Below are 14,076 nucleotides of genomic sequence, written 5' to 3'. Positions count from 1 at the left end.
AGGCCCGACTTACTGAACAGACCGAGGATAGGAAAGGTAGCTTTGCGGTCAGCACAAAAACCTACAAAAAGACCACGCAGAGGGCGCAAAAAGACCCTCCGCACCGACACACGGTGCGGAGGCGCTCCCTCTGCGTCCCAGAGCATCCAACAAGCAAGACAACAACAAAATAGCAAGCTGGACAGAAAAATAGCAAACCAGAGAAAAACAGGCAGGCACTTAGCTTCTACTGGGAAGACAGGTCACAAGAACGATCCAGGAGTGAACAAGACCAATACTGGAACATTGACAGGTGGCATGGAGCAAAGATCTAAGTGGAGTTAAATAGAGCAGCCAGCTAACGAATTAACCTCGTCACCTGTGGAAGGAAACTCAGAAACACCCACAGCCACCAGAGGAATTCCATGGATAGAACCAGCCGAAGTACCATTCATGACCACAGGAGGGAGCCCGACAACAGAATTCACAACAGTACCCCCCCCTTGAGGAGGGGTCACCGAACCCTCACCAGAGCCCCCAGGCCGACCAGGATGAGCCAAATGAAAGGCACAAACCAGATCAGCAGCATGAACATCAGAGGCAAAAACCCAGGAATTATCTTCCTGACCATAACCCTTCCACTTGACCAGGTATTGGAGTTTCCGTCTCGAAACACGAGAATCCAAAATCTTCTCCACCACATACTCCAAATCCCCCTCAACCAACACCGGGGCAGGAGGATCAACGGATGGAACCACAGGCGCCACGTATCTCCGCAATAACGACCTATGGAACACATTATGGATGGCAAAAGAAGCAGGAAGGGCCAAACGAAATGACACAGGATTGAGAACCTCAGAAATCTTATACGGACCAATGAAACGAGGCTTAAACTTAGGAGAGGAAACCTTCATAGGAACATAACGAGACGACAACCAAACCAAATCCCCAACACGAAGTCGAGGACCCACACAGCGCCGGCGGTTAGCGAAACGTTGAGCCTTCTCCTGGGACAATGTCAAATTGTCCACCACATGAGTCCAAATCTGCTGCAACCTATCCACCACAGTATCCACACCAGGACAGTCCGAAGACTCAACCTGCCCTGAAGAGAAACGCGGATGGAAACCAGAAATGCAGAAAAACGGCGAAACCAAAGTAGCCGAGCTGGCCCGATTAATAAGGGCGAACTCAGCCAACGGCAAAAAGGACACCCAATCATCCTGATCAGCAGAAACAAAGCATCTCAGATATGTTTCCAAAGTCTGATTAGTTCGTTCGGTTTGGCCATTTGTCTGAGGATGGAAAGCCGAGGAAAAAGACAAATCAATGCCCATCCTAGCACAAAAAGATCGCCAAAACCTCGAAACAAACTGGGAACCTCTGTCAGAAACGATGTTCTCCGGGATACCATGTAAACGAACCACATGCTGGAAAAATAATGGCACCAAATCAGAGGAGGAAGGCAATTTAGACAAGGGTACCAAATGGACCATCTTAGAAAAGCGATCACAAACCACCCAAATGACCGACATCTTTTGAGAGACGGGGAGATCCGAAATAAAATCCATAGAAATATGCGTCCAGGGCCTCTTCGGGACCGGCAAGGGCAAAAGCAACCCACTGGCACGAGAACAGCAGGGCTTAGCCCGAGCACAAGTCCCACAGGACTGCACAAAAGAACGCACATCCCATAACAAAGACGGCCACCAAAAGGATCTAGCCACCAAATCTCTGGTACCAAAGATTCCAGGATGCCCAGCCAACACTGAACAATGAATCTCAGAGATAACTCTACTAGTCCATCTATCAGGGACAAACAGTTTCTCCGCTGGGCAACGGTCAGGTCTATCAGCCTGAAATTTTTGCAGCACCCGCCGCAAATCAGGGGAGATGGCAGACAAAAGTACCCCCTCTTTGAGAATACCCGCCGGCTCAGGAACACCCGGAGAGCCAGGCACAAAACTCCTTGACAGGGCATCAGCCTTCACATTCTTAGAGCCCGGAAGGTACGAAACCACAAAATCAAAACGGGAGAAAAATAATGACCATCGAGCCTGTCTCGGATTCAACCGTTTGGCAGACTCGAGATAAGTCAAATTCTTGTGATCTGTCAAGACCACCACGCGATGCTTGGCTCCTTCAAGCCAATGACGCCACTCCTCGAATGCCCATTTCATGGCCAACAACTCTCGATTACCAACATCATAATTGCGCTCAGCAGGCAAAAACTTTCTAGAAAAGAAAGCACATGGCTTCGTCACCGAGCCATCAGAACTTCTTTGCGACAAAACAGCCCCTGCTCCAATCTCTGAAGCATCAACCTCAACCTGAAACGGGAGCGAAACATCTGGCTGGCACAACACAGGGGCAGAAGAAAAACGACGCTTCAACTCCTGAAAAGCCTCTACAGCTGCAGAAGACCAATTGACCACATCAGCACCCTTCTTGGTCAAATCAGTCAACGGTTTAGCAACACTAGAAAAATTAGCGATGAAGCGCCGATAAAAATTAGCAAAGCCCAGGAACTTTTGCAGGCTCTTCACAGATGTCGGCTGAGTCCAATCGTAAATGGTGGCCTGGACTTTAACAGGGTCCATCTCTATAGTAGAAGGGGAAAAAATGAACCCCAAAAATGAAACCTTCTGAACTCCAAAGAGACACTTTGACCCCTTCACAAACAAGGAATTCGCACGAAGGACCTGGAACACCATTCTGACCTGCTTCACATGAGACTCCCAATCATCCGAAAAGACCAAAATATCATCCAAATACACAATCAGGAATTTATCCAGGTACTCTCGGAAGATGTCATGCATAAAGGACTGAAATACTGATGGAGCATTGGAAAGCCCGATTGGCATAACCAGGTACTCAAAATGGCCCTCGGGCGTATTAAATGCTGTTTTCCATTCATCGCCTTGTTTAATACGCACAAGATTATACGCCCCTCGAAGATCTATCTTGGTGAACCAACTAGCCCCTTCAATACGAGCAAACAAATCAGACAGCAACGGCAAAGGATACTGAAATTTGACTGTAATTTTATTGAGAAGGCGGTAATCAATACAAGGTCTCAAAGAACCATCCTTCTTGGCCACAAAAAAGAACCCTGCTCCTAACGGTGATGACGACGGGCGAATATGGCCTTTCTCTAAGGATTCCTTTATAAAATTCCGCATAGCGGCATGTTCTGGCACAGATAAATTGAACAATCGGCCCTTAGGAAACTTACTACCAGGAATCAAATTAATTGCACAATCGCAATCCCTATGAGGAGGTAGGGCACTGGATTTGGGCTCATCAAATACATCCCGGTAATCCGACAAAAACTCCGGGACTTCAGAAGGAGTGGAGGACGAAATTGACAAAAATGGAACATCACCATGTACTCCCTGACAACCCCAGTTGGACACAGACATAGATTTCCAATCCAATACTGGATTATGGACCTGTAGCCATGGCAACCCCAAAACGACCACATCATGCAGATTATGCAACACCAGAAAGCGGATATCCTCCTGATGTGCAGGAGCCATGCACATGGTCAATTGGGTCCAGTACTGAGGCCTATTCTAAGCCAAAGGCGTAGCATCAATTCCTCTCAATGGAATAGGATACTGCAAGGGCTCCAAGAAAAAACCACAGCGCCTGGCATACTCCAAGTCCATCAAATTCAGGGCAGCGCCTTAATCCACAAATGCCATAACAGAATAGGATGACAAAGAGCAAATCAGAGTAACGGACAATAGAAATTTAGACTGTACCGTACCAATGGTGGCAGACCTAGCGAACTGCTTAGTGCGCTTAGGACAATCGGAGATAGCATGAGTGGAATCATCACAGTAAAAACATAGCCCATTCCGACATCTGTGTTCTTGCCGTTCAGCTCTGGTCAAAGTCCTATCACACTGCATAGGCTCAGGCCCATGCTCAGATAGTACCGCCAAATGGTGCACAGCTTTACGCTCACGCAAGCGTCGATCGATCTGAATGGCCAAAGACATAGACTCATTCAGACCAGCAGGCATGGGAAATCCCACCATGACATCCTTAAGGGCTTCAGAGAGACCCTTTCTGAAGATCGCTGCCAGGGCACATTCATTCCACTGAGTGAGCACAGACCACTTTCTAAACTTCTGACAATATATCTCCGCTTCATCCTGACCCTGACACAGAGCCAGCAAGATTTTCTCTGCCTGATCCACTGAATTAGGTTCGTCATAAAGCAATCCAAGCGCCAGGAAAAACGCATCAACATCACGCAATGCCGGATCCCCTGGCGCAAGGGAAAATGCCCAGTCTTGAGGGTCACCACATAACAAAGAAATAATGATCTTTACTTGTTGAACAGGGTCACCTGAGGAGCGAGGTTTCAAGGCAAGAAACAATTAACAATTATTTTTGAAATTCAAGAACTTAGATCTATCACCAAAAAACAAATCAGGAATTGGAATCCTAGGCTCTGACATCGGATTCTGAACCACAAAATCTTGAATGTTTTGTACACTTATAGTGAGATTATCCATCAAAGAGGACAGACCTTGAATGTCCATGTCTACACCTGTGTTCTGAACCACCCAGATGTAAAGGGGAAAAGAGAGACAAAACACACTGCAAAGAAAAAAAAATGGTCTCAGAACTTCTCTTATCCCTCTATTGAGATGCATTAGTACTTTGGGCCACCTGTACTGTTATGACCTGGTGGTCAGGACAATAATGGACCTGGTGGTTAAGAGCACACGGAATGACCTGGTAGTTACTGATAATAAAGGACGAGCTCTGGGACGTGGGAACTCTGCTGACCGCAATCCCTAATCCTATCACACACACTAGAAATAGCCGTGGATTGCTCCTAACGCTCCCTATGCAACTCGGCACAGCCTAAGAAACTAGCTAGCCCTGAAGATAGAAAAATAAAGCCTACCTTGCCTCAGAGAAATTTCCCAAAGGAAAAGGCAGCCCCCCACATATAATGACTGTGAGTAAAGATGAAAATACAAACACAGAGATGAAATAGATTTAGCAAAGTGAGGCCCGACTTACTGAACAGACCAAGGATAGGAAAGGTAGCTTTGCGGTCAGCACAAAAACCTACAAAAAGACCACGCAGAGGGCGCAAAAAGACCCTCCGCACCGACTCACGGTGCGGAGGCGCTCCCTCTGCGTCCCAGAGCTTCCAGCAAGCAAGACAACAACAAAATAGCAAGCTGGACAGAAAAATAGCAAACCAGAGAAAAACAAGCAGGCACTTAGCTTCTACTGGGAAGACAGGTCACAAGAATGATCCAGGAGTGAACAAGACCAATACTGGAACATTGACAGGTGGCATGGAGCAAAGATCTAAGTGGAGTTAAATAGAGCAGCCAGCTAACGAATTAACCTCGTCACCTGTGGAAGGAAACTCAGAAACACCCACAGCCACCAGAGGAATTCCATGGATAGAACCAGCGAAGTACCATTCATGACCACAGGAGGGAGCCCGACAACAGAATTCACAACAGTCCGGAACTTACCTCTTCATAGAAACTGATCAAATTAGTCTGACATGAACGGTCCCTAGTAAACCCGTGCTGATACTGGGTCATGAGGTTATTCCTCTTCAGATACTCCAGTATAGCATCCCTTAGAATGCCCTCCAGGATTTTACCCACAGTAGAGGTTAAGCTTACTGGCCTATAATTTCCGAGTTCAGTTTTTGTCCCCTTTTTGAATATTGGCACCACATTTGCTATACGCCAGTCCTGGGGTACAGACCCTGTTATTATGGAGTCTTTAAAGATTAAAAATAATGGTCTATCAATGACTGTACTTAATTCCTGCAGTACTCGAGGGTGTATCCCATCCGGGCCCGGAAATTTGTCAATTTTAGTGATTTTTAGATGCCGCCGCACTTCCTGCTGGGTTAAGCAGGTGACATTTAATGGGGAATTTTTATCACTAGTCATTTTGTCTGCCATGGGATTTTCTTGTGTAAATACTGATGAAAAAAAGTCATTTAGCATATTGGCTTTTTCCTCATCCTCATCCACCATTTCACCCAGACTATTTTTAAGGGGGCCAACACTATCATTTTTTAGTTTCTTACTATTTATGTAGTTAAAGAATATTTTGGTATTATTTTTACTCTCTCTGGCAATGAGTCTTTCTGTCTCAATCTTTGCTACCTTGATTTGCTTTTTACAGAATTTATTTATTTTTTTGTATTTATTTAATGCCTCCTCACTACCTACTTCCTTTAATTCTCTAAATGCTTTCTTTGTCACTTATTGCGCCCCTTACAGCTCTATTTAGCCATATTGGTTTCCTCCTATTTCTAGTATGTTTATTCCCATACGGTATATACTGTGCACAGGTCCTATCCAGGATGTTAATAAACGTCTCCCATTTTCTTTGTGTATTTTTGTGTCTCAGGATATCGTCCCATTTAATTGCACCAAGATCCTCTCTCATCCGTTGGAAATTTGCCCTCCTGAAGTTTAGTGTCCTTGTAAACTCTCTATTACACATCTTTTTAAAGGATACATGAAAACTTATTATTTTGTGATCGCTATTTCCCAAGTAACCTGCAACCCTTATATTTGCTATGCGGTCTGGCCTGTTGGTTAATATTAGGTCTAACAGTGCCCCCCTTCTTGTTGGGTCCTGAACCAGTTGTGAAAGGTAATCGTCTCTCATAGTTGTCAAAAACCGATTACCTTTGCTGGAACTGCAGGTTTCTGTTCCCCAATCTATTTCAGGGTAGTTGAAGTCCCCCATAATAATGACTTCTCCTTGAGTCGCCAGCTTCATCTATTTGCTTTACGAGGATATTCTCCATTGCTTCCATTATTTTTGGAGATTTATCTCAAACCCCTATCAGTAATTTATTATTTTTTCCCCCTCCCCTTATATCCACCCACAGGGATTCTACATTTTCATTAAATTCACCTATATTATCTGTTGTGAATTCTGTGGTCAAACTCCCTCCTGTGGTCATGAGTGGTACTTCGGCTGGTTCTGTCCATGAGCTTCCTCTGGTGGATGTGAGTGGGGCTGCGGCTTCTGAGTTTCCTTCCTCAGGTGACGAGGTTAAGTCGTTAGGTGCTGCTCTATTTAACTCCACCTAGTTCTTTGTTCCTGGCCTCCAGTCAATGTTCCAGTATTGGTCTTGCTCTCTCCTGGATCGTTCTTGTGGCCTGTCTTCACTGCATAAGCTAAGTTCTGCTTGTGTTTCTTGGTTTGCTATTTTTTCTATCCAGCTTGCTATATTGGTTTGTCTTGCTTGCTGGAAGCTCTGAGACGCAGAGGGAGCACCTCCGTACCGTTAGTCGGTGCGGAGGGTCTTTTTGCGCCCTCTGCGTGGTTGTTTGTAGGTTTATGTGCTGACCGCAAAGTTATCTTTCCTATCCTCGGTCTATTCAGTAAGTCGGGCCTCACTTTGCTAAAATCTATTTCATCTCTGTGTTTGTATTTTCATCTTACTCACAGTCATTATATGTGGGGGGCTGCCTTTTCCTTTGGGGAATTTCTCTGAGGCAAGGTAGGCTTATTTTTCTATCTTCAGGGCTAGCTAGTTTCTCAGGCCGTGCCGAGGCGCCTAGGTCTGGTCAGGAGCGCTCCACGGCTACCTCTAGTGTGGTGTGATAGGATTAGGGATTGCGGTCAGCAGAGTTCCCACGTCTCAGAGCTCGTCCTATGTTATTAGTAACTATCAGGTCACTTTGTGTGCTCTTAACCACCAGGTCCATTGTGTTTCTGAACCACCAGTTCATAACAGTACTGGAGGCCCAAAGTACTAATGCTTCTCAATAGAGGGAAAAGAGAAGTTCTGAGACCATTTTTTTTTCTCTGCACTGTGTTTTGTCTTTCTTTTCCCCTAGACATTTGGGTGGTTCAGGACACAGGTGTAGTGATGGACATTAAAGGTCTGTCTTCTCGTGTGGATCATCTCACTGCAAGCGTACAAAATATTCAAGACATTGTGGTTCAGAAATCTATGTTAGAACCTAGAATTCCTATTCCTGATTTATTTTCTGGAGATAGAGCTAAGTTTCTGAATTTCAAAAATAATTGTAAACTGTTTCTGGCTTTGAAACCCCGCTCCTCTGGTGACCCAGTTCAACAAGTTAAGATCATTATTTCTTTATTACGTGGCGACACGCAAGACTGGGCATTTTCCCTTGCGCCAGGAGATCCTGCATTATGCGATATTGATGCGTTTTTTCTGGCGCTCGGATTGCTTTATGATGAACCTAATTCAGTGGATCAGGCAGAGAAAAATTTGCTGGCTCTGTGTCAGGGTCGGATGAGGTAGAGATATATTGTCAGAAGTTTAGGAAGTGGTCTGTGCTCACTCAATGGAATGAATCTGCACTGGCAGCAATTTTCAGAAAGGGTCTCTCTGAAGCCCTTAAGGATGTCATGGTGGGATTTACTATGCCTGCTGGTCTGAATGAGTCTATGTCTTTGGCCATTCAGATCGATCGACGCTTACGTGAGCGTAAAAATGTGCACCATTTGGCGGTATTATCTGAGCATAAACCTGAGCCTATGCAATGTGATAGGACTTTGACCAGAGCTGAACGGCAAGAACACAGACGTCGGAATGGGCTGTGTTTTTACTGTGGTGATTCCACTCATGCTATCTCCGATTGTCCTAAGCGCACTAAGCGGTTCGCTAGGTCTGCCACCATTGGTACGGTACAGTCGAAATTTCTTTTGTCCGTTACTTTGATCTGCTCTTTGTCATCCTATTCTGTCATGGTATTTGTGGATTCAGGCGCTGCCCTGAATTTGATGGACTTGGACTTTGCTAGGCGCTGTGGGTTTTTCTTGGAGCCCTTGCAGTATCCTATTCCATTGAGAGGAATTGATGCTACGCCTTTGGCCAAGAATAAGCCTCAGTACTGGACCCAACTGACCATGTGCATGGCTCCTGCGCATCAGGAGGATATTCGCTTTTTGGTGTTGCATAATCTGCATGATGTGGTCGTGTTGGGGTTGCCATGGCTACAAGTCCATAACCCAGTATTGGATTGGAAATCTATGTCTGTGTCCAGCTGGGGTTGTCAGGGGGTACATGGTGATGTTCCAGTTCTGTCTATTTCATCATCCACCCCTTCTGAGGTCCCAGAGTTCTTGTCGGATTACCGGGATGTATGTGATGAGCCCAAGTCCAGTGCCCTACCTCCGCATAGGGATTGCGATTGTGCTATCGATTTGATTCCTGGTAGTAAGTTTCCTAAGGGTCGACTGTTTAATTTGTCTGTGCCTGAGCACGCCGCTATGCGGAGTTACGTAAAGGAATCCTTGGAGAAGGGTCATATTCGCCCGTCGTCGTCGCCATTGGGAGCAGGGTTCTTTTTTGTGGCCAAGAAGGATGGTTCGTTGAGACCTTGTATTGATTACCGCCTTCTAAATAAAATCACAGTCAAATTTCAGTACCCCTTGCCGCTGCTGTCTGATTTGCTTGCTCGGATTAAGGGGGCTAGTTGGTTCACCAAGATAGATCTTCGTGGTGCATATAATCTTGTGCGTATTAAACAGGGCGATGAATGGAAAACAGCATTTAATACGCCCGAGGGCCATTTTGAGTACCTGGTTATGCCATTCGGGCTTTCCAATGCTCCATCAGTATTTCAGTCCTTTATGCATGACATCTTCCGAGAGTACCTGGATAAATTCCTGATTGTATACTTGGATGATATTTTGGTCTTCTCGGATGATTGGGAGTTTCAAGTGAAGCAGGTTAGAATGGTGTTCCACGTCCTGCGTGCGAATTCTTTGTTTGTGAAGGGGTCAAAGTGTCTCTTTGGTGTTCAGAAGGTTTCATTCTTGGGTTTCATTTTTTCCCCTTCTACTATCGAGATGGACCCTGTTAAAGTTCAGGCCATTTATGATTGGACTCAGCCGACATCTCTGAAGAGTCTGCAAAAGTTCCTGGGCTTTGCTAATTTTTATCGTCGCTTCATCAATAATGTTTCTAGTATTGCTAAACCGTTGACTGATTTAACCAAGAAGGGTGCTGATGTGGTCAATTGGTCTTCTGCTGCTGTGGAAGCTTTTCAGGAGTTGAAGCGTCGTTTTTCTTCTGCCCCTGTGTTGTGCCAGCCAGATGTTTCACTCCCGTTCCAGGTCGAGGTTGATGCTTCTGAGATTGGAGCAGGGGCTGTTTTGTCGCAAAGAAGTTCTGATGGCTCGGTGATGAAACCATGTGCCTTCTTTTCCAGGAAGTTTTCGCCTGCTGAGCGTAATTATGATGTTGGCAATCGAGAGTTGTTGGCCATGAAGTGGGCATTCGAGGAGTGGCGTCATTGGTTTGAAGGAGCTAAGCATCGCGTGGTGGTCTTGACTGATCACAAGAACTTGACTTATCTCGAGTCTGCCAAACGGTTGAATCCTAGACAGGCTCGTTGGTCGCTGTTTTTCTCCCGTTTTGACTTTGTGGTTTCGTACCTTCCGGGCTCTAAGAATGTGAAGGCGGATGCCCTGTCTAGGAGTTTTGTGCCCGATTCTCCGGGTTTGCCTGAGCCGACGGGTATTCTCAAAGAGGGGGTAATTTTGTCTGCCATCTCCCCTGATTTGCGGCGGGTGCTGCAAAAATTTCAGGCTAATAGACCTGACCGTTGCCCAGCGGAGAAACTGTTTGTCCCTGATAAATGGACGAGTAGAGTTATCTCTGAGGTTCATTGTTCGGTGTTGGCTGGTCATCCTGGAATCTTTGGTACCAGAGATTTGGTGGCTAGATCCTTTTGGTGGCCGTCTCTGTCACGGGATGTGCGTTCGTTTGTGCAGTCCTGTGGGATTTGTGCTCGGGCTAAGCCCTGCTGTTCTCGTGCCAGTGGGTTGCTTTTGCCCTTGCCGGTCCAAAAGAGGCCCTGGACACATATCTCTATGGATTTTATTTCGGATCTCCCCGTCTCTCAAAAGATGTCGGTCATTTGGGTGGTTTGTGATCGCTTCTCTAAGATGGTCCATTTGGTACCCTTGTCTAAAGTTTGCATCTCGGCTTTGGGAAAATGGACGCCGCGATCTCTTGTGCGCACGCGCGGCATCCTGCGGCCATTTTCCTGAAGCCCCGTGCAGCAGAGCACTCCATCTGCGCACGCGCGGCCCCAGGAAGATGGCCGCCCCCACCGATGACAGGGGGTGATAGCGCAGATCGCGCGCTGCTTGTTCACGTGCCCACAGTGGATTAGTCACTTCAACATGCGCACACCACAACGTAAAGCTGAGGAAGAAAAGAGCGATGTCACCACGCCCACCCGACCTGACCAGCCTGATTGACAGGCGAAAACGGCGACTTTGGTAATGTATTTTGCAGCATAGGTGGGGAATCAGGGTACACTACATACACTATAGTAACGCACAGCGCAGGCCCTATTTAACAGTATTTATATCTCAATCTGAAAAAACGGGGTGACAGGTTCCCTTTAAGGACCTTCCACCTACCTCTAACTTTGTCACTTGTGCCTATGTGCACCATGACCGCTGGGTCCTCACCAGCCCCTCCCAGTAATCTGTCCACCCGATCAGCGATGTGTCGGACTCGAGCGCCAGGTAGGCAGCACACCATTCGACGATCCCTGTCTTTGTGACAGATTGCCCTATCTGTTCCCCTAATAATTGAGTCCCCCACTACCAGCACCTGTCTGGCCTGCCCTGCTCTCCTATTTCCCTCCTTACTGGAGCAGTCACTCCCCCGGCTTTCAGAGGACATGCCTGGCTGCAGCAGTGCTACCCCTGTACTGGCACCCCCCTCATCTGCCAACTTAGCAAACGTATTGGGGTGTTCCAGATCAGGACTAGCCTCCCTGGCACTCTTCCCTCTACCCCGCTTCCTAACTGTCACCCAGCTTGCTACTTCACCATCCTGCAGCTCCATCCTACCATCCCCCCCCTCATCTGTCCCATTGAGCGTCTGCTCCGTGAGCAGAAGACTCCTCTCCATACTGTCAATGGATCTCAGTGTTGCCAGCTGCACATTTAGAGTCAGAACCTGGGTTTCCAAATGCACAACGTGCTCACATCTCGCACAGCAGTATGCACCCTCAATCGGCTGCTCAAGGACTGCATACATGTGGCAAGATGTGCACTGGATAGTCCTACTGAATAGACTGTTAGAATTTGTATTATGGCAAGAAAAAAAGCAGCTAAGGAATGGACATTAGACCAGTGGAAATCTGTGCTTTGGTCTGAGGAGTCCAAATTTGAGATCTTTGGTTCCAACCACCGTTTCTTTGTGCGACGCCAAAAAGGTGAACGGCTGGACTCTACATGCCTGGTTCCCACCGTGAAGCATGGAGGAGGTGTGATGGTGTGGGGGTGCTTTTCTAGTGACACTGTTGGGGATTTATTCAAACTTGGAAGGCATACTGAATCAGCATGGCTACCACAGCATCTTGCAGCGGCATACTTTTCCATCAGGTTTGCATTTAGTTGGACCATCATTTATTTTTCAACAGGACAATGACCCCAAACACACCTCCAGGCTGTGTAAGGGCTATTTGACCAAGAAGGAGAGTGATGGGGTGCTACACCAGATGACCTGGTCTCCACAGTCACCAGACCTGAACCTAATCGAGATGGTTTGGGGTGAGCTAGACCACAGAGTGAAGGCAAAAGGGCCAACAAGTGCTAAGCATCTCTGGGAACTCCTTCAAGATTGTTGGAAGACCATTCCCGGTTACTACCTCTTGAAGCTCATCAAGAGAATGCCAAGAGTGTGCTAAGCAGTCATCAAAGCAAAAGGTGGCTACCTTGAATAACCTAGAATATAAGACATAATTTCAGTTGTTTCACACTTTTTTGTTAAGTATATAATTCCACATGTGTTAATTCATAGTTTTGATGCCTTCAGGCTCAGTTTTCTTACAAAAAACAGTCTCTTATAAATAAACCTAACACTATAAACCACATCCTCAGAAACGTGTTAACAGCTTGAACACCGTCTGCACATATTCAGCTTTACCACAGTTCCTCACTGACCCCGGTCAGTATGACACACGGACCTCGTCCATTACCTGTTGGCGACCTTCACAGGTTCCTGGACACCTCTTGGCCTCAGAGGTGCCCCATACACAATGTCTCTCTCCTCTGACCACGTTCAGCATAACACGGACCCCTTTCCGTTACCAGTTGGTGCCGCACAGGTTCTCGGATTCCTCTCCTCCACAGAGGTATCCTTCAGACGTTTTCACTGACCCTGGTCAGTATTACCCACGAGTTATCAGATTGTTCCACACACTGGCATGTGCCAGGTCCAGAGCCCCGCCATGTGCTCTTCAGCGAGATGACACTCCCAACACATGGGCTCTTCAGGACCTTCCAGCACAGATCATTCAGGTCCACACTCAGAGCCCTTGTGACCAGACCTCAGTCACATTATATGGTTGTAACCACTCCCCTAGATGGGAGTGTGTGTAGCTAGTTTGACCCGCCCATCTCAGAACTAGCCCTGCCAGCCTCCCTAGTTAAACAACACAATTTACTTGTAGGACTAAAGGTCCCAGAACATCCTTACTTCAGGCTGACAGTGCAGAGTGTCTTCTTCTGCGACACACATACCGGCCATTCACAATAATGCCGGCCTTTGACTCATCACCCCACTTATATCTGCGATTGCCGTGCATTCCTATGGCCTCCATACGCCTCCATGCGCACTCCGGGAAGCCCATACTGCGCCCCCTACCTGTAACAGAGGTCACTACACCACATATTCCCCCCCCCCCCATCTGTTCAAACCTGTGGGGTTGAACACTTGAAACTTCACCACAATAAATAAATATATATACACACACACACACATATATATATAAAAAAAAAAAGAAATCGTACAGCACTCGCATGACACTTGTCCATTTTTTCGGTCCTGACATCTGAACTTTCTTCACACACATGGGTATGAACCCTTATTATTATGCACAAGTAATCATGTAGCAGGGAGAGGGGGCTTCTCTGCACCATTGTATCAGTCTGTGTTATGAGGGTCCCTGCTAGGTCTGTTCCATATATGATCTCCAGTGTATCCAAGTCACATTTCAAGGATTCCAGGGCTTAGTTCCAGGATGTAGACGCCATCTTGCCACACCACATGTGAACTAACTTATGTAAGGT

The 14,076-nt window shown here is 46.7% G+C and overlaps 1 protein-coding gene across 2 annotated transcripts in view; it reads right to left on the bottom strand.

Annotated features, from left to right (window-relative positions):
* The window catches only part of LOC138663162 (uncharacterized), a 92,477-nt gene that overhangs the window by 42,051 nt on the left and 36,350 nt on the right, over positions 1 to 14,076 (bottom strand). The gene's annotated exons all lie outside the window — the stretch shown is intronic.

Source organism: Ranitomeya imitator, chromosome 2 (genome assembly GCF_032444005.1).
Source record: "Ranitomeya imitator isolate aRanImi1 chromosome 2, aRanImi1.pri, whole genome shotgun sequence".
In the NCBI taxonomy this organism is placed as follows: Eukaryota; Metazoa; Chordata; class Amphibia; order Anura; family Dendrobatidae; genus Ranitomeya; species Ranitomeya imitator.
The sequence above is the reverse complement of the archived record's forward strand: the minus strand, read 5'-3'. Positions and strand labels throughout refer to the sequence as shown.